Genomic DNA, 19,812 nt, shown 5'->3' with positions numbered 1-19,812 from the left:
AGATTTCAGGATGAACTTGCGGAGGATTTGAATCATTATGAAGGTATAGTTGTTGTAATGCATTTGATGAATTACCAGGTTTATTAGCAAAATTCAGTTGGTAAAGAGACTGCATGTAAGTTTATGCTGAAGATGGAGTTGTAAAATCAATTTCAAATAAGTTTGTAAAAAAAATCCTCTGATGTTGTTGTAAACGAATGTCTTGTGTTACTTATGTTTGCTTCTAGCGTAATGGTCGGAGGAATTGATGCAGTCTCGTGGTACGATGGTATGGAACTCGTACCAATTTCAAATGTGTTTGTAGTCCTTAGTTGTTAGTCACTCCTCCTTTGATCTTGTACTAGTGGTGGCACAGATAGGAAATAAATGGAATTGACAATGTACCATTCTATGTATTCTTGTGTGTGACACAATAGGCCTTGCTTTGGATGACCCATTATTGTCAGCTCATGTCTGTTGTTCCATATCTTGATCTATTGAGCATGTCTTGTAACCCAATTTTTATCCTGTCTTCCTCTCATGTCAATTTTGTGGAGGTCATTCAAACTATTTGGTGGAGAAGGGACTTCTTGGAAGAGACAAAACTGTAATTTGACTCTATCTATTTTGTGTCATTCAACAATTGCAAAACAAAATATGGCGGTACATGAAGTCCACAGTTGGACATCTCTATATGCTTCCATGGATATTGATGTATGCAAGTCTTGATATGGTGCCCATAAAAACTACAAACAAATTTAACTTTGTTACTTAAGATGATGTGTAAAAGATAAGAAAATAAATATGAAGAGTTACTTGATTAGCTTGAATTTGATCAACATTGATCTGTACTCCACAACATCATTGTGAGGTTTATTTCGAAAGTTTAGTACTCTACCCCCACTCCATATGCACACGAGAGGGTATGTTGGTGGATTACTAGAAATTGGCGCAATATATGACATGCGATACCATACCCAAGACATTAACAATGATAAGCAACCACCCATTATTTTACTACCAACTTCCGTGACTTTGCACATTTCCCTGTATAACATAGCTAAACAAGCAGAACCCTAACTATATCATCTTGTTCTTCTAAGATTAGTTAATAAAGCTAAATACATAAGATGTACTTTGTTGCCTGTTTTGTCAAGCATCAAAACTCCTTTAATTAAACCTAGTATATAAGCCCTACAATGAGCATGAACTTCTTCAGATGGTTCTTTTAGTAATGGCAACATGTTGTCTCTCAGCCACTTCAGTTTTTGCATAGAGCCAATAAGTGACTCTCCTTTGATTGACATGATACCGATATATGTGTCACACATTTTCTCCCAGTCAAACATTGTTGGAGCAATGAATGGTAAATCATCAACTATTAGCCCGAGTTGAAGTACAACATCCTCCAGGGTTATGGTGCACTGCCCTGTTGGAAAATGGAATGTGTGAGTTTCAGGTCTCCACCTCTTGACCAAAGCTGTTATCAATGTGTGATCCACCTTAAGATGCCTTAGTTTTGCTACCTCAGCAAAATTAAGATGTTCAAGTATAGAAACAATTAGAGGACTGGGTTCTGACATTGAATGACAGAAAGATAAAATCATATTTTCAGTTACCTGCAGTTATTAATAAATTAGTAATATTATATGTAAAATATTAATTTACATATTCAGTTAATATTAGTAATGTGTAAAACTTACTGTTCTTCCAATGAAAGCGGACCTGTGTTTGTTTTGCTTCCAGAACAATTGTTCTTCCAATGAAAGCGGACCTGTGTTTGTTTTGCTTCCAGAACAATATTTTTAGTAATGAGAGCAAAGACAGAGAGAAACAAAGAATAAAGATGGATGCAAATTTGAATAAAAACATGTGGCATTGGATGAACATATTTATAGATAAACTTTGGTACGAGAGAGTAACTTTGGAATCTTGAGAAGTCACTATCTCTTGGTCTACGTGAATGTCAGAAAGCATCTTTGTTTGGGAGGAGAGAAAGCTTGTTTGGAAGTATATGAGATGACTTGAATGAGAAGAGAATCCAATGCTAGGCATGACTAAGAAGTCACTGTCTCTTGGTTTACGTGAATGTCAAAAGGCATCTTTGTTTGGAAGTATATGGGATGACTTGAATGAGAAGAGAATCCAATGCTAGGCATGACTAAGAAGTCACTGTCTCTTGGTTTACGTGAATGTCAAAAGGCATCTTTGTTTGGAAGTATATGGGATGACTTGAATGAGAAGAGAAACATTGAATGACTGAGAATCCAATGTTACTATTATAAATAGTCATATTCATGTTCATTTTCTTCATTCAACCTTCTAAGCTTGTTCCTTGTTCTTGTGAACCTTCTCCTTCTAAACTTGTGCATTATTCATTTTCTTTAACCTAAAAATGTCTTTAATCTATGTCATTGGTCACTCTAATGGTGCCATTAACTAATGTCCGAATGAAGGAGTCACGTTCACCTCATCATTAGCCAAATTGGTACATCTAAAGAGAGGAGTGACTCTACAAAGGCTCAAGAAAGTCATCCACACAAAACTCAACTAAGACGAAAATGAAAGGGTGACAACCATACATTTTTGCTGCCCAATTAGACTTGGCCAGGGAGTTAGCAACTACACATGTGTTGAATTGAACGATGATGAAGACGTCGTCCACGATTCAAATTAACTTCAATCAGGTATAGAGTTATATGTTACATTTGCTACAAAAGTAACCCAGCCACCACAATGTTTACCTTCACCTTCACCATACCAAACTTATGAAACTATAAATCCATCTTTTCCAACATATGATATGAATTCTGACCTTCAGTCCTACACATAACTTTTAACTGGTCCATTCATGGACCTCAATGAAATACCCTCCTAACCATTTGAGCAAACCCTACTCTCTCAACCTCTTGAAGAAACCTGCCATTGAAGAACATGTTGTTGTGGGTCTTCCAGTCGAAGTATTTGATCGTTTTAGCGAGGACGAAGATGAAATCCTATCTCAACAGCAAGATAATAAAGAAGACTCATTCTCACTTCCAAATATTTCACCATCACAATCATTACCATTATACAACTCACCTCCACATTTTCTAGACTTTCCCAGTCAAATACAAGAACATGACTTTGAGTTTGGCCATGTCCTTGATCGTGAAATGGTGGTGTATCCGCCTGAAACACTATTTGTTGGCCAACGCTTCCTAACAAAAGAACAAGTGCAAGACGTCATAAATAGATTTCACATTGTCAATCATTGCACTTACAAGGTGAAGATATCAAGCACAACTAGGCTTGTCGTGGAGTGCATTCACAACGATTGTGCCTGGATATGTCGCACTATATTGCGCACCAAAGAGCAACACTAGAAAATAATGAAGCTTGAAGGGTGCCACACGTGTTTTTCCACTCATTTCACAAGATTATAACAAGTTGGGATCACGAATGATTTCTCAAACCATTCGTGAAATTATTGAGACTGATTCATCCACACCCATCGCAACCATCTTAGCCCACATAAAGTCCACAATGGGTTACACAATCAGCTATAGAAAGGGATGGTTGGAGAAACAACATGCCATTGAAAATATCTTCAGAAATTGGTAGGGGTCATACCATAAGTTATTTAGACAGTTGTTTGCAATGCAACTATATGTTCCTAGCTTCATCTGAAAATTGAGTACATAACTGGCATACAAGGGTGGCTTATTTGACGAGGGGAATGTGTTCTTCAAGAGGTTGTTTTGGACCTTTAAGCCATGCATTGATGATTTTGCCTTATGCAAACCAATTGTTCAAGTGGATGGAGCATTTTTGTATGGCAAATACAAAGGGACTTTATTAGTGGCAGTTGCGCAAGACAATCGCAACAACATAATTCTCATTGCCTTTGTTGTGGTTGAAGGTGAAACTAGCGATTCATGATTCTTTTTTTTGAAAAACTTAAGGAGGTACGTAACCCCGCAAGAGGAGTTGTGCTTCATTTCAAATCGTCACGAGGCCATAAGAAGTGCATACTCCAAAAATGGAAGTAGTTGGACATAAAACAATTATATCCATGTCTATTGCATTAGACACTTGCACAAAACTTCATGCGACAATTCAAAAATGCTGCACTGAAGAAAGATGTCGTCAATATGGGTAATTTTAATTTTTTACGTACTTTATATTATCATTAATATTTTATACAATTGCTTAAGTAATTATATTAATTTAATTTGTAATCTTGTTTTCAGCATATGGAATGACTGAACTGAGATTCTTTTACTATTACAACATAGTAAAAGATAATAATCCTGAAACTGCACAATGATTGGACAACATCCCAAGGAAAAAATGGACACTAGCATGGGACAACAGACGACGCTGGGGACACATGAAAACAAACCTAGCAGAGTTAATCAATTTGGTCTTGAAGAAAACCAGAAACCTACTAATTTGCTCCATGGTCATTGCAACATACATCCGTTGCAATAAGTTCTTCATTGACAGAGGCAGGGAAATAGATACAATGATTAATGCTAGATATATGTACTTGGAGGTTGCAACTAAAGTAATTCAAATTGCACAGGCAAAAGCGAACACTCATTGAGTGATTACCTTTGACAGAACAAGCACTGGATTTTTAGTCGAAGAAACGCAACATTTGATAGAATTTGACCCGTAAGAAGATTTACAGTACGGTTAGATGAAATATGGTGTGATTATGACAAGTTCCAAAAAGTTCACATCTCATGCTCGCATGTACTTGTTTCATGCTTACACACACACACCACAACTTTGGCATCTACAAATCTCCTGTGTATACCTTACAACAAGTTTCTAAGGTATACGAAGGTCAGTTTGGAGAACTCAGACACGAAGACTATTGACCAATTTACATGACCCAACTTTGTGTCCAAATTTAGAATTGAAAAGAACTTCAAAGGTCGACTCAAGTCCAGTAGGATAAAAACAAAGATGGACATTAAAGAACAACAAAGTCGAGTAAAAAATTATTCTTATTGTCACACTCTTGATCACAGCAAGAAGACATGTCCAAACATCGCTCGAGCTTCTAATTCCCACCATTGATTTATGTTGTTATTATTATTTTAAAATTTTCTTAATGTCATTTTTAATTTTATAAATGTCATTACAACTTTTAGATTTTTAGTATTTGTAATTTATATTAAATATATAATTATATATATATATATATAATATATCTACATAATATTATTTAATTATGTTTATTAATATTAATAACATATTTTTTAAATAAATAATTATGTATAAATTTTAATGAATATCTCAAAATAAATAAATAAATTGGTTATTATTTAATACTTTTATTTATTTTATAAATATATAAAATTACATAAATTATTATTATAATTTTTATTTTATACAAATTTAAAATTAAATAAATTATTATTGTAATTTTTATTTTTAAAAAATATAATATTAAATAACCAAAAATATAATTTTAGAATATAATATTAATATTTTAAAAAAATCAAAATTATATTAAATAATATAATAAGAAAAATAAAAATATTATTTATTATCTTAAATATGTAAAATAAATTTTAATAAACATTTAAAATTACTAATATTATTATTTTTATTCATTTTCAAATAATAAAAAATATAAACATAATTCAAATAATAAAATTTATTTTATTATATATAAATAACAAAATATTTATAAATATTTATTAGAATAACATATTATAAATATTTATTTTAAAAAAATATAAATATAATTTAAATAATATAATTTATTTTATTATATAAAAACATAAAACAAAATATAAAAAAAAAGTCAAATCAAAATTCGATTCCTAACAACCGAATTCTGTGTGGTCAAATTATTGCTATAGTGTTTGAGTCTATTTGGGTAGTATTTTTTTTTTAATAATTTTTTTGCAAAAATTTTGATAGTTGTGGGCAGTGAGCAAAAGGGTTAGGAATAAAGTTATAAAAATAAATAAAAAAAATGCGATAGATGATGACTTTTTTTATATGAAAAAAAATCAAAATATAGTATTTTAGACAAATTTAAAAATTTGAAAAAAAATTAAAAATTATTATTGATATTTTTTTAAAAATTCTCATTAAGGATTTTTGAAACTTTATAATTATTTATGTTTCATCTTTGAATATCGGTACATGTGCTATTGACAATTTTTAAATCATTTTTATATTTTTTTAAAAAAATTATATTTTGATATATATTACTTTCAAATACTATATATATAAAAAAATCTACAAAATATTAATAAAAAATTTGAATAAAATAATTGTAAAAATAAAAAAAAATATAATTTAAAGCTTAACTAAATCAAATAGGATAACAAAAATGTTAAACATTCTCTTCAAAGCCAACATCTTGCAATCAATACTATTTTTAAATACAAATAGTAATATATCAAAACATCACTAAAAAATAAAATTATTCAACTTAACTAACTTATATTCATTAATCACCAATGATATACTTTTTTTACTTATTCCCAACTTTTAATAAAAATAACTAGTAACAAAATATAAAAATAAATAAGTCTTATCTTATTAGGTGAGATTACTTACATAGATAATACGACATCATTATTTTTAATGAAGAACAATATATATATATATTCACACACACACACCATTTGTAACACCCTCAATTTTGTTGTCTTTAAATGGGAAAAATGAGAATTTTGGTGTAGGGTTTCTCGCTCAAGCGAGATAGTATTTTTTAAAAGAAAGTGTTTTGGAGCTTTCTCGATCAAACAAGATGAATCTCACTTTAGTGAAAAAGGATAAGATTGCCCAACTGTCCTATCGCCTAGGCGAGACGGAACTTGTCCAGACAAGGAGTCGTAGGAAAAACAGGAGCTCTCTGGACCCATTCTAGCTCAAGTGATAATGCCTTTCACCCAGGCTAGATGCTGCTCGCTTAAGTAAGAATGTCTCTCGCTCAAGCAAGAATAGCAAAAAATTAAGTAGCTCTGCTATATGGTTTTCTCACCCAAGCGAGGTAGGTCTCGCCTAAGCGAGAGTAGGGTTTGCTCAAGCAAGAACACGCGGATTTAGAGGGGTATTTAACGGACCTCAATGTTGAAATTTTTATTTTTCTCATCAAATAACTTTCCTTCCTCGTTTCTCTTTCTTCTCTCACATTCTCTTCTTAGAGAAAACTCTCCCGAATCCTGAACCTCTTCCAAATCCGAGCTCGAACATCTATTCAATTTGTACTCAAGTAAGTTGCTCAGAGCTCAGATCTCTAGTTTCATTCCTTTTCTTCGATTTTCTCTTTCTCAAAGGAAGTCTACTTTGAAATATTTAGGGACCGTTGTACCTCTCCCTTTGATCTTTAGAAAAACTCAATTCAAGAAACTCATTTCCAAGTAAGGAGAGTTGATCACAAACCCTAACTCCTTTTGGTATTTTGGTTTGAAAAATACTAAATTTTTCTATTTGATAAATCTATATTTTACTAATATTTTAGTTCTAGCAGTTTTTTATAGAAAAGTTGAATGAGAAAACTTAAAATCTCATAAAAATGTTAAAATATTCAATTATTTTAAATAGTCCAGTTATTTTAGATTTTATGCATTTCTGGTATAAATTGCTCATTAGAATAAAATTTTGTAGGAAATTCTGAGCTGAGAGTCATGAAGCTAAGGATTCAAGAAGAGAAAATAGAAAAAAGTGGGAAATCTGGACATAAAGAATGAAGAATCCAAAGTTGAATGTTGGGTGTAATCACTATTGGTGCATAAAGTGACTACTTTGAGGTTAATCTAGCAAGAGAATGATGGGCGTGTTCATTATTTTCATATAAAGTGAACACTACAGAGCCTTTGTCTAGAAGCAAGAATAAAAGTGTTCAATATTTTTGTATAAAGTGAACACTACAGAGCCTTTATCTAGGAACAAGTTTGCGTGTAAATGCTTTCTACACGTAGAGTAACTATGCGCAAGCCTGATTGAAGGACTGAAGCTGCACGTGACTCCTATCTGCGCCAAGAGTAAACACGCGGATCCAAACATACCTGGCATTATCACTATTGTTGAAAATAGTGAACACTATAGAGAAGAGTAATAGGGATAGAGCTTGCATGTTACACTTTTATGCATATATAGTGAACACGTGCAAGCCAACTTTGGAAAAACACCTCTACGTGACTACTTTCTTCAATAATAATGACTACTCTAGCCTTGAAAACTCACATGAAGCATTCTGCGTGGTTACTTTATCCATATACAGTAACCATGCTAAAAAGGTGGGAAAACTATAAATATGAATTAAGCTCAAAGATTTGGGATCTTTTGGTCATTTTTTTATTTTCATTTTATTTTTACTTCTTAGGAGAGTTAGGGAGAAAGATCAGGGGCAACTTACAAGCTTAAATTTCTGAGGAGTCAGATTGGGGATTGGATTTGAAGATGAATTTATGTTGTTCATCTTTTTTCCCTTTCTTTCTTTTCTCCACTTGTGATGTTATTCTAAACTCTTTTGTTAGGGATCTATAGATCTGAATTTGAGATGTTGATTTGATTTGGATCTGAACCTTGAGTTTCTGGTTGAATTGAGCAATTAATTTTGGTGTTAATGCATTTATTGGATGAACCATTCAATTAATTGAACTTAGATAACTTTTATCAATGGAAATTGAATTAATTTCTCATATTTGAGTTAATTGCCAAGATTAATGGTATCTTAGGGATAAGTGCTGATAATCTTGTAATCCTATGATTTCTAACTCTTAATGCAATACTTAATTGAATTACACCTAAGGAATTAGGGTGATTAAGTTGAACATTAAAATCATTGTCAATGGATTGACCTTCGGTTAAAACTAAGTGAAATTGATTATCAACTGACCAGAACACTTAAGAGTTTAGAACTTGATTAAATTGTCATTGAGAATTTGGTGAAGTAATTCCCTAACTACACTCTATTGATTTCATTCCAATACAAAATTTGTAGCTTTGTCATATTGCAAGTTCATACTTTTTTGCACTTGTTATTCCTAATTTTCAGATAATGCAAATCCTTTCAACATTCGTATGACTCAATTAAATGTTAATTTATGAATTGATACTTGAAAAAACCAATTCTTTAGGACATATTTGGGACTCAAAAATGAATCTATATTTTATAACTTGCTACAACCTCACTAGTATACTTGCTAGTTGACTTTTTTTGAGTTGCATTCTGGAAAGTAACAAATATTACAAATATACTTCAAATTAATTTTAACAACTAAACTTATCAAATTACTATAAATTCAAAAGTTGATATTTAGAACGATTACATAACTTTGTCAACTTAAACTAGAAGGTTATTAAAATATTATAATTTCAAATAATTTAAATTTTACAGAGCAGTCTTTCCACTCAATGTCACTGGGCTATGATCATAGAATGATTCATAACTTTATTAACTTAAACTAGAAGCTTATTAAAATATTAAAATTTCAAATAATTTAAATTTTACAGAGCAGTCTTTCCTCTCAATGTCACTGGACTATGATCCTAGAACGATTACATAACTTTGTCAAATTAAACTAGAAGCTTATTAAAATATTACAATTTCAAATAATTTCAATTCTACAGAGCATCCTTTTCTCTCAATGTCACTGGGCTATGATCCTAGAGCGAACTAATCTTCCTTTTATTCTCTTCAATTTCATCTCCCAAAAATAATTAGTAAGAGTTAGTATTCTCTGCCCCACTAAATCTTTTATTTGATATAATAATTTAAATGAAACTGAAAGTATTATCTAACACATTTTAATATATACTAATTATAAATAACACACATATTATATCAACAATTATCATAGCAGAGCACATATATTAAGTCAATCATATTTCTACACTGATTTTATGTCATAGTACATATATTATATCAATATGTCACAATACATATGTCTTAATCACACCCGTTGATGTATTACAACACATATATCATAACAATACCAATCAATATGTTACAATGCATATATTATAATCACACAATTTCTATACTACTTCACATTCGTCACACTTCTATAATCATTGCTCTTGAGATCTCTTAAGATCTTCATAGTATAGATAGTTGCTGGTTAGCTGCTGTACATGGATACAACGTGTGCTAACTTGTGCCAACTTGACCTCTTTTAGGAAATGTGTGGTTAGAGGTTTAGGTCAGGAAATGAGTGTGACGTTTGTGGTGTCTTTTCCCTCTATTTTCATCAATTATGAGCATTTAAAGAAAAACATCCACCACCCTCATTTATCTCAAATTTTCAAACGCGCTCTCATCTTCCACACTCTCAGTGTATCTCTGTGACTATTTATAGTTATTCTCAGCATTTCTCATATCATTCTCTTTCGCAACATTTCTTATTTCATTTTCACATCCTTTTCATAGATTAGCATGTCATAATACATGAGTTATGATTATGTAAATCAATATATTATAATACATGTATCATAAGTACACCTTTCAATGTATTGATTGACCTATATCATAATTACACCTATCAATTGGTTATGACTCATGTATTATAATCACAAATCTCTTAATTCCACGATCATGTTACATTATTCACTTTTATATATAATACTCTTTCTTCATTCAAGAACAGTCAAACATTTTTCATCAATAATATAAATCTACCAATTTCAACATACCTCAGCTATCATACAACATCCATATTTAGTATATTATCTAATATAGAAAGATCATCAATCAATTTCCCACCACATAGATCAATACAATATGCTAAAGGTCAGACACTTCCAGACTCAGACCAATCATACAATTCAATATACACACTTTCTCGGTATTAATTAAGTTGCCTATCCTAAAGTTCAGTATCTTCTAATACATGTATCATATAAAATAATAATTCAATATTACTTGTACATACCTAAATAATAGTAAAATCTTAAAAATTCCTCAAAAACTTAATTACTAATAGTTTTTAACATATAATTTTGTCAAAATAATATCTAAAATAAATTATCGGTTTCTTATACTCAGAATTCCATTTTTAATGCTAAAATCTTAAAAATCATTAGGGTCTATTACCCAAAATGAGAATATTGGAGGCTGGGTTCAAAATGGGGTTTTCTACCCCAAAAATATGTTTTATACATCATGATTTTAAGGAAATACCTTATAGTTTTGTTATTTAGAATCAAGTACTTAAGTTTTTTAAGTTAAATTACACATTAGGATCAGCTCCCCTTACCTGGAAATGAGTTTCTTAAACCGAGCTTTCCTAGAGATTTAAGGGAGGAGTATGATGTTCTCGATGGAGGATATCGTCAGGTTTCATTGCCAGGGATTATTTTTCCAATATTAAAAAAATCTCATTTTTAATTTAATTTTGTTTTGTTTATTTTCATTATTGTCTATTTTATTTATTCTATTTTATTTTTTATTTTATAAATTTTCTTTAGTGTATGCTCACTTGTTCTAAGTCTTTTACTACCCACTCATTTGATCTAAAACTTGAAAGAACTATGTGAAGACAAAGAAAAGAGTTAAGAAAGAAAAATATGGCTAAGGGAAGGAGATCAATTCAAGATTACATCACACCCGCTACTAAAGGTGCTTTTGGAAGCATCATGACCCCTAATATGGAGGCCAACAATTTTGAGTTGAAGTTGGCATTAATTACTATGGTACAAAATACTACACAATTTAGAGAAATGCCTAACGAAGACCACAACCCAACCTCCATCTGACAATATTTAACTGGCTCACAAGCACTATAAAGTACAACAAGGTCACTACTGATGTTATTAGGCTTCGCCTTTTCTCATTCTTTGTCACGAAAAAGGTGAATGCATGGTTTGACATGCTACCAAAAGGTCTATCACAACATGGAAAGATTTGATTCAGTTATTTCTGGAAAAATATTTCCCCTATCCAAATCTACTAAGCTTATGACAGAAATTTTTAGTTTTTAGTAGTATAAGTCAGAATCCCTATTTAAAGCATGGAAAAAATTTGGAGGACATCCAAGGAAGTGTCCTCACCATAATTTTCCTATGTATAGACAAATATAAATATTTTACAATGACCTATAAGTCTCTAATAGGGCTACAGTTGATGCAGCAGCTGGAGGAGTGTTCGGGGGAAAATGTACTTGTCGAGAAGTAATAAAGGGTTCTTAAATTAAGTTTTTAAACTATTGTCCCACGAGAATTGTTTTCTAATTACTAAGAATTTCCTACTTTGATTGTTTGAGCTTCAAACATATGAGATTAATTAAAACAAGAATTTATAAAACCAATTATAAAACTAAGAACAAGGAATACAATGCACATCTTGGTTAAACTTATTGAAGAGGAACATAGGGCATGTGAGTGCTCTCATTCAATCTTTTATGTTATATTTTCGTTTAATTATAAGTTCAATTTCCTTGTGATTACCAATCATTCATACAATTACTTTTTCTCTAAATTAACATCTCCAATGGTTATGTAAGACCTAAATTAAAAAAAGCATAAAGCACGTGTGAACTTTGTTAATTTAATAACAAATGGACAAGAAAGATTGGTTTAGTCCACTTAATTCTTTGTCTCGTTTTATCCTATAGATCCATTAACTAATCGAGGTATGGTCGTCTGACGATATAATTAATTAGGATTATACAATTATGTGCAATAGGATAAACACTAATCACATACGAAAATCAAACATAGATTCAATCTTCAAAATCCCATAAATTCATGAACAATAGTTCCATTGGGTGTATGATAAACACTATCCTGTGGACTTACTAATGCTAAAGGAAAAAACAAAAACAATCATAAATAAAGCCATAGAAAAAAGTAAACTAGAATGAGATGAGTTCTTAATCTTCAAGTACAATCTTTCTAAGCTCCAAGTCCCGTCAAGAGTATGCCAAGGATCCTATGCAAGAGAGACAAGATGAAAGGTGTATTAAAGAGTAAAAGACAAGATGTAAACCTCGATGTCTCATTGGGTGCCTAAGGTCTATCTTTTTTAATAGGGCTTGAAAACCTTAAAAGCTTTATATTAATTAATTAAGCTTACCGCAGATGAGCACGGCTATGTAAGGCCATAGGCATGACTGTGCATGGGCTCGAATCATTCCCGTGCTTGGTGAAATGGTCTGGGTGTGCTGACTGCTGTAAAGCTCTGATCTTCCATCAATTTGAGTCCAAAACACACCTAAAATATACTTGTAGCCTCTTTATACTAAACTGCACAATTAACATGTAAATTAATATAAAATTCAAATAAAATAAAGGCCAAACATAAATATATGGCCTGTAAAAGAGGGCCTAAATACAAACTTATCAACTCCCCCATACTTATCTTTTTCCTTGTCCTTAAGGAAAGTTCTAACTAAGAGAATAATAAAATAACTTAAAACATATTACCACAACAAGGAACCCGAGATAAATGAGATAAAAAGAGCAAAGAGATAAATATCACTGAGCATAAGCAATCAAAAGGTTTTCCAATTACAATCTTATATTCCCTAACTTTTCACTCAAATATCAAATTAAGGTACTTTACTTTCCTCTCTCACTAAGTGTCTAGGGACAAAATGAAATATCACTCAACTCCTCCAAAGAAAAGTGTACTACCATAGGCTTGACCATAAACCGACTCTCCATTAAATAAATTAAATGCAAGTAAAAATCATGAGGTCTTTTTCAAGTTGTAATGTGGCCAAAGAGTTATAATAACTAATGTGAGATAAATAAAAAGAAGGGATATACAAAAAGATGATAAATTATAAAAAATTAGAAACATTTCCTAAAATTACAAATGAAGCTCTTGGAGTAATTTTTATATACAATCAATATTTTTACTCCTCTCTCCTTTCATTCATATATAACTCTTTTTCTTTTCTTTTTGCTATTTTTCATTTTTTTTTTCATACTTTCTTTCTTTTTGCACATGAGAGATATGAAGGAGAATTTATCAAATAATTCAACAACTCAATTGCTTCATTCATAAACTCAAGGTCATCAAAATATTTTATACATTTAATGCAAGGGACTAAGAAAATTAATAAAGCTCAAAGTGGGCAACTAGTTGTATCTCTATCTCAAACATGCTGAAGGCCAAGAATAAAAATTCTATTATGCCTCAATCACATTAAAACATGCAATAAAAAATAGTAGTCTCAAATCAATTACAAGTTAAGGTCTAGAGCACAAATCTTAAGGAGATAAGCACGCAAAATAATGAGGAAAGGGATACAATTAATTAAATTAGGATAAAAATTCTCTTTAAGACTCAAAACTCACATTTGTGAGTTAAAGTTTAATGTAGAGCAAAAAAGTAAGGAACTTAACTAATTATTAGTTTTCAAATGAAAATATAATGCTAATAATAATCACTCAACATGCTCTTCTATTTGAAAATTTTTATATAGATACTAATTTAACTCACTACAACAAATAAATCCTTAGGCCACGGTTAAAAAGTGTGGCCATTAGTTACAAAAAGTGTGGCCTTTGATCAATGGCTACACTTTTAAACCTAAGGCCACGCTTCTCCTATCATGGCCTATAAAGCCATATCTTATTCTCTATGGCCACGCTTGTCCTCAACAAAGGCCATGTTATCCAAGAAAACGTGGCTATTGAAGTTAAAAACATGATATATGGTCGAATTAATGGCCACACTTTTATCAGTGCTAAGGCCATATTTAGTAATGTTGTCTATGATTTCAACCTAAGATCATAGTTTAAAGCGTGCCCTTTTATATAAATTAAATGTCACATTCTTGAATCGTGGCCTTCACTTTGAACTTATTGCCATGCTTTTCAACCATGGCCTTTGCTTTGTTCACTTTAAGCTACACTTTTGACTATAGTTTATTTTGTACCCTAACTACAATTTTGAAATGATTTAAATTTTTTATTCAGCAAAAATTATTTGAAAAATTAATTATTTAATAATAATTTATTACTTTTAATTTTAATACATAAATAATTCTAAACTAAGCCAAAATGATTTTCAATTATATACATATTCATAAACTTCAAAGATGTTTCTCAAAATAAATTGTTCAAAGATTAATCATTAAACAAAAAAACACATCTATAATTCATTAACATTGTCTGAAATAATACATTGACAAATTCTGTAGTCTACACAAGTACTAGAAATTAATTAGTTTAACATATATGTCTAGCAATTAAACAAGATAAAAAGAGACATATAAGTCACAAAATCTATGAAACATTATGATCTCCATAATCATTTGCTCACAATACCAAAGATTAGGATGCTCCATTGCCATCTAATCCACCATCAATATTATCCTACAAAAATTAAAATATAAATTAAAAACAATATTAGTATATTTGTGTGGTATAGGGTCAATGGTGCAATAATTAAAAGCAAAAGAAATCACAAAAACTAATAGAATTTGCATGCAAAATGCATAGTAATCACAAAAACTAATAGAAAGTAAAGGCTAGGAACAATCAACAATTAGTCAACAAGATTTTAACTGTCCTATTTCTACACAATCAAGAACAGTTAGATAGTGTATATAATCATCAAATTAGAAGACTTACATTTTCACTAATTGGAATATGACTTGATCTAGAGGAGTTAGGAACATTTCGTCCTACAATATTTGGTGCGCTGTTTGCATCAGGTGGAGAAATCTGGGCAGATTGTAGTAAAGCTTTGATAGCCTTTGCACTCATTCCAAGGTTGTTTTGCTGCAACATTATTCTCATCAAATTACATAATCCATCCATCCTCTGCTACATGTGGTCAAGGCCATTTTGTAAAGGTGCAACTTTTTGGTTATGTTGTGAAATTTGGAGGATTTCTTCATCCTTTTTTAGATAACTTCTTGTGAATGATCTCCAATAACAACGAACTCGACTAGGTTGCTCTTTTCCAAAAATAGACTCAAATGCATTCTTATCATTTTCTCTTGCATCTTGGCAATTTCGATGTTCTGGTTGTTAAAAGAAACCATCAATTTTAGTCCACTCAATCAATTTTACTACATTTTAATTGTCAAACAATATCATAAATTGTCAAGCAATCAGGTTTCAAAGTGCTTATTGTGTTCCTAAGTGCTCAATGCTACCAACATATATAATTGTATGTTAAAATCACCAAAGTCACAAACAATCTAAATTGCAAAGGATATAGGTGTTTAGATGCCTTTGGCAGACTTTAAAGGAGTTCGATCATTGCATGCAAAATGATATGAATTTGATGGAATGAACTTTATATGGTACAAATATTAAGAAGACAAGCTGAACCTATTGCTGGAAGAAAGGTACTCATAGCTAAATCCTATTGCTAGAACAGGGGTGAAAAGAAAGGTACTCATAATTTCTTGAAGATTTTGTTTTTGAAACTTTATTTTGTTCTATTCCATTTGCTATGTTTAGCAACTCACAATCATAGCCTGTGTTTCAAAATCAAGTTCCTTTCCTTTCTTGCTTGTGCAAGTTGCAATGAACAGTTCAAATTGCGTTAGTTCTTCATTATTCTCTTTGTTGCACGCTACAATATGAAAAGAAAATTTTACATCAAAAAGTGTGGCAAAACTCCAATTGAACTTTAGTTAAAACTAATTATATAAAAACCACCAATTGAATAGCCAAATTAACAAAAAAGTGGAACAAATTTGACAATAACAACAAACAGAATAAAATTTCAAAAGACTAAAACCAGAAAAAAAAAATCCATAAAGAAAAAGAAGTATCAAGTCTAAGCATAAGCACACCAATAACACAAACCTTCCATTATGAAAGCCAAAATATCTAATTATCAACTTGTTTGCCAAAAGATCCTAAGATAGTATTAACAAAGTAGAAGGATAACACCAATTCCATGCACACTATTCTAAAATTTACGAGTCCTATTCGATGCCTCTATTTTTGTTTCTTTCTATTTTCAAAATTCTTGCAACACATAGCCTAAGTTCCCACACAAGAGAAGATATATCAATAACTCGATTTTAAGAACATAAGTATATTGAAAAGATTATAACATTGAACATACACAAATTGTTCCATCTTGGACAATAGGAAGACTCCAATACTGAATCAATTTACGAAACAGAACTTCAAGTATGTCCATAGGATGATTCTGCAACATATCTTCCATGAAATCATACTTATCAAAATGGTTCTTTTTGATATGTCTTTTGTATCACTTCCAAGCATCACAAATGCTAGCCATTACCCAAGTCTTTGCATCTTCTGGAATGATGAACTTGGACTATGCAGCCAAAAGCATATAAATTGTTATCATTTACCACAATTAATTGAATAAAAATGTATAATCTTAAAAAAAGGAATCTTTGACTTACATTAACATAATCTAACATGTTTTTTTGTTATTGCAGTTAGGAACACCTTGCCAATTAGTATACAACAAAGTAACGAAGCTACTATTCCTAGCAATTGTGCCCAAGAAGTTACTAAAGTTAGACACTATTTCTCTTGTTGGACCAACAACTTGTCCTTTATAAAGGTTACCTCTACTCGCTCCTCTACATCTCTAGCATGAATTTTTATGAACCTAGTTTTTCCACAAGTTTTTTTCTTTATTATACCTAATTCCATATAAGAGCCCAACTATTTAAAATTACAAAAGTTAGAGAAATTACAAAGTGATCAAACATTCAATATTTTAATATAAGTAAAAGCTACAAGTTATTAGAAAGTTAAAAGAAAGTACCATCATCACCATCTCCATGATCAATACCATTAAGCTCATCTCTTATATGAATAAGTGATTGTATATGCTTATCTTGTTCATCTTCTTTGAAATGTATTCCTTCCTTTTTGAAAAAAGTGGTCCAGACTCATTGTTGGGCAAATTGGTTTTCTCGTGAGCCTCTTTTGATTGTGCTCCTCTTGAATGCATGTTTTGGGTTGGTCCTTCCCACTATTAATAATGTTCTGCCCTTGCTTTTGACTAAATATTTCACCTTGTGTCGTACTTTTAGTCCTAGACAAATATCTCATTTCTACCTCTGAGAAGATGCCATAGTTGGTTGGATTATGTTTTTCTTCATTGGTAGTCTACTATGCCCAATTTCTATTACCTTATGAGTTTCTGGTGTTGTCTTCTAACTTTATTGGGCTTGAGTTTTCATGCTATTTTTCTTGGTTTCTTCTAATCCCTTTTATGTCTTTATTTGATATAGTTTCACCAATTCTGCACTTGACCTACTATTCATTTTCATTTTAGGAATTCGGTCTTCCTCTTTCTACCTTAGGGTCGATACTCTTTTTCTCTTATGAGTTTCTCCTTTGTTCATTCTATGTACAAGAAAAAATAAAGGAAATGAAAGTCAATACACATAATAGGTGAGTATGGTAGGGCAAGCACGAATGTATTAGTGAGCCAAAAATAGGTGCAACAAAACTGTTTCTCTACCTAAACTATTTTATACCATCAAAGAAGAAAAAAAAAGCCTGCTTTCAAACCAATCAATCATATCGAAACCAAATTGTCAAGAGAAGAATTCCATATTTTTCATATGGAAGCATAATATAAACTATTTTCTACCAATCAAAGCAGAAAAAAAAGTTTACTTTCAGACCAATCAATCATATCCAAACCAAGTTGTAAAGAGAAAAATAAAATAAAAAAACCTTACTTTCAAACAGCTTTTGCAAGCAAAAATAGGTCAACTATTAAAGAAGGTTCAATAATAACAATAACAAGTTAAGAATAAAAAATCATAAAGTAGGAACAGATTACCACAACAACTCAATACCTCAAGAATCACGTTCAGATGTTGGGTTTTTAATGAGGCCATGACACTTGGTCTTTAATTTCTCTCCAGTTGGAAATATGAGCAACACTCTAAGCAGTAGCGATGCATTAACAGCAACGAACGTGCAGGACGTAAAAGGGTGGCACAACAGAAAGGACAATGATGAACGTAGATGAGGATGAAGGGAACACAAATGACAAAAAGGAAGAAAGAAGAACAAATGTCCTATGAGAGAGAAAGGAAGAAACGAGCAAGCTTCAACAAAAGGGGCAACATGCAATCTAAGAGATAAAAGGCAGCAACGATTTTTTTTTTTTTTTTTTTGGCTATGGGTTTGCAAGCAAGAAAGAGGAGATCGATTTTCAGGCAAGAGGACGAGAAGTAACTAGGTAATATTTTGTTTCAGAGAAGCAATAAACGAGAGACATTGGGAACCTATTTAGTTTCAGTAATTGGTGGGAACATTAAAATTATAACTGGAATCTAGAGTCCACAATTTTGAAGCATAGCTCAAATGAAAGATAGAAGCCACAACATACAAGCGTGGTCTATTAATAGTTCAAATGTAGCTGATTTACTCTAAATAAGCCAGTTTAAGAAGCGTGGTCTTTTCAATCTATGGCTACATTTTACAAGCGTGACAATAAAAGCGTGGCCAAAAGTTATGACCTTGGCCCACTCCACTAAAAACGTGGTCTTTGATCATTATAGGCCACATTTTCTAAGTGTTGGCCAAAATAGCATATTTATTGGAGTGCCTATATTATATTTAGTATCTCATGTATGTGAATTGTTTTAAATTTTATTTTTATTCACGAATGTCAAATATCTTCTTATTTTTCCTATCTAAAACATAAAAATAAATAAATTTTTATATTCGTATAACAATTATAGACAATAATATATATATATATATATTTGAATAATCTACATTCTAAAACTACATTTTACCTATACATATTATTTGATTAACATATAGTTTAAGAGTCGTGCCTTTTTTTAAAAAAAAAACTAAAAATTCAGTTCTAAAGTGTTTCAACGTTGAGAAACGAATTAATTGATACATTTTATTTAACATGAAAATAATAAAATATTTTTGACATAA

At 31.1% G+C, this 19,812-nt stretch overlaps 1 non-coding gene across 1 annotated transcript; it reads right to left on the bottom strand.

The window, feature by feature from the left end:
- Nucleotides 1-11,889: 11,889 nt before the first annotated feature.
- On the bottom strand, nucleotides 11,890-11,996 carry LOC113856694. Its single transcript, XR_003502924.1, has one exon. It is a non-coding gene; the product is annotated as a small nucleolar RNA R71 (small nucleolar RNA).
- Between the last annotated feature and the right edge of the window lie 7,816 nt (nucleotides 11,997-19,812).

This window comes from Abrus precatorius, unplaced genomic scaffold, assembly GCF_003935025.1.
Source record: "Abrus precatorius isolate BTA unplaced genomic scaffold, Abrus_2018 Scaffold11, whole genome shotgun sequence".
Lineage (NCBI taxonomy): Eukaryota > Viridiplantae > Streptophyta > Magnoliopsida > Fabales > Fabaceae > Abrus > Abrus precatorius.
This window is presented reverse-complemented; position numbering and strand designations above follow the sequence as displayed.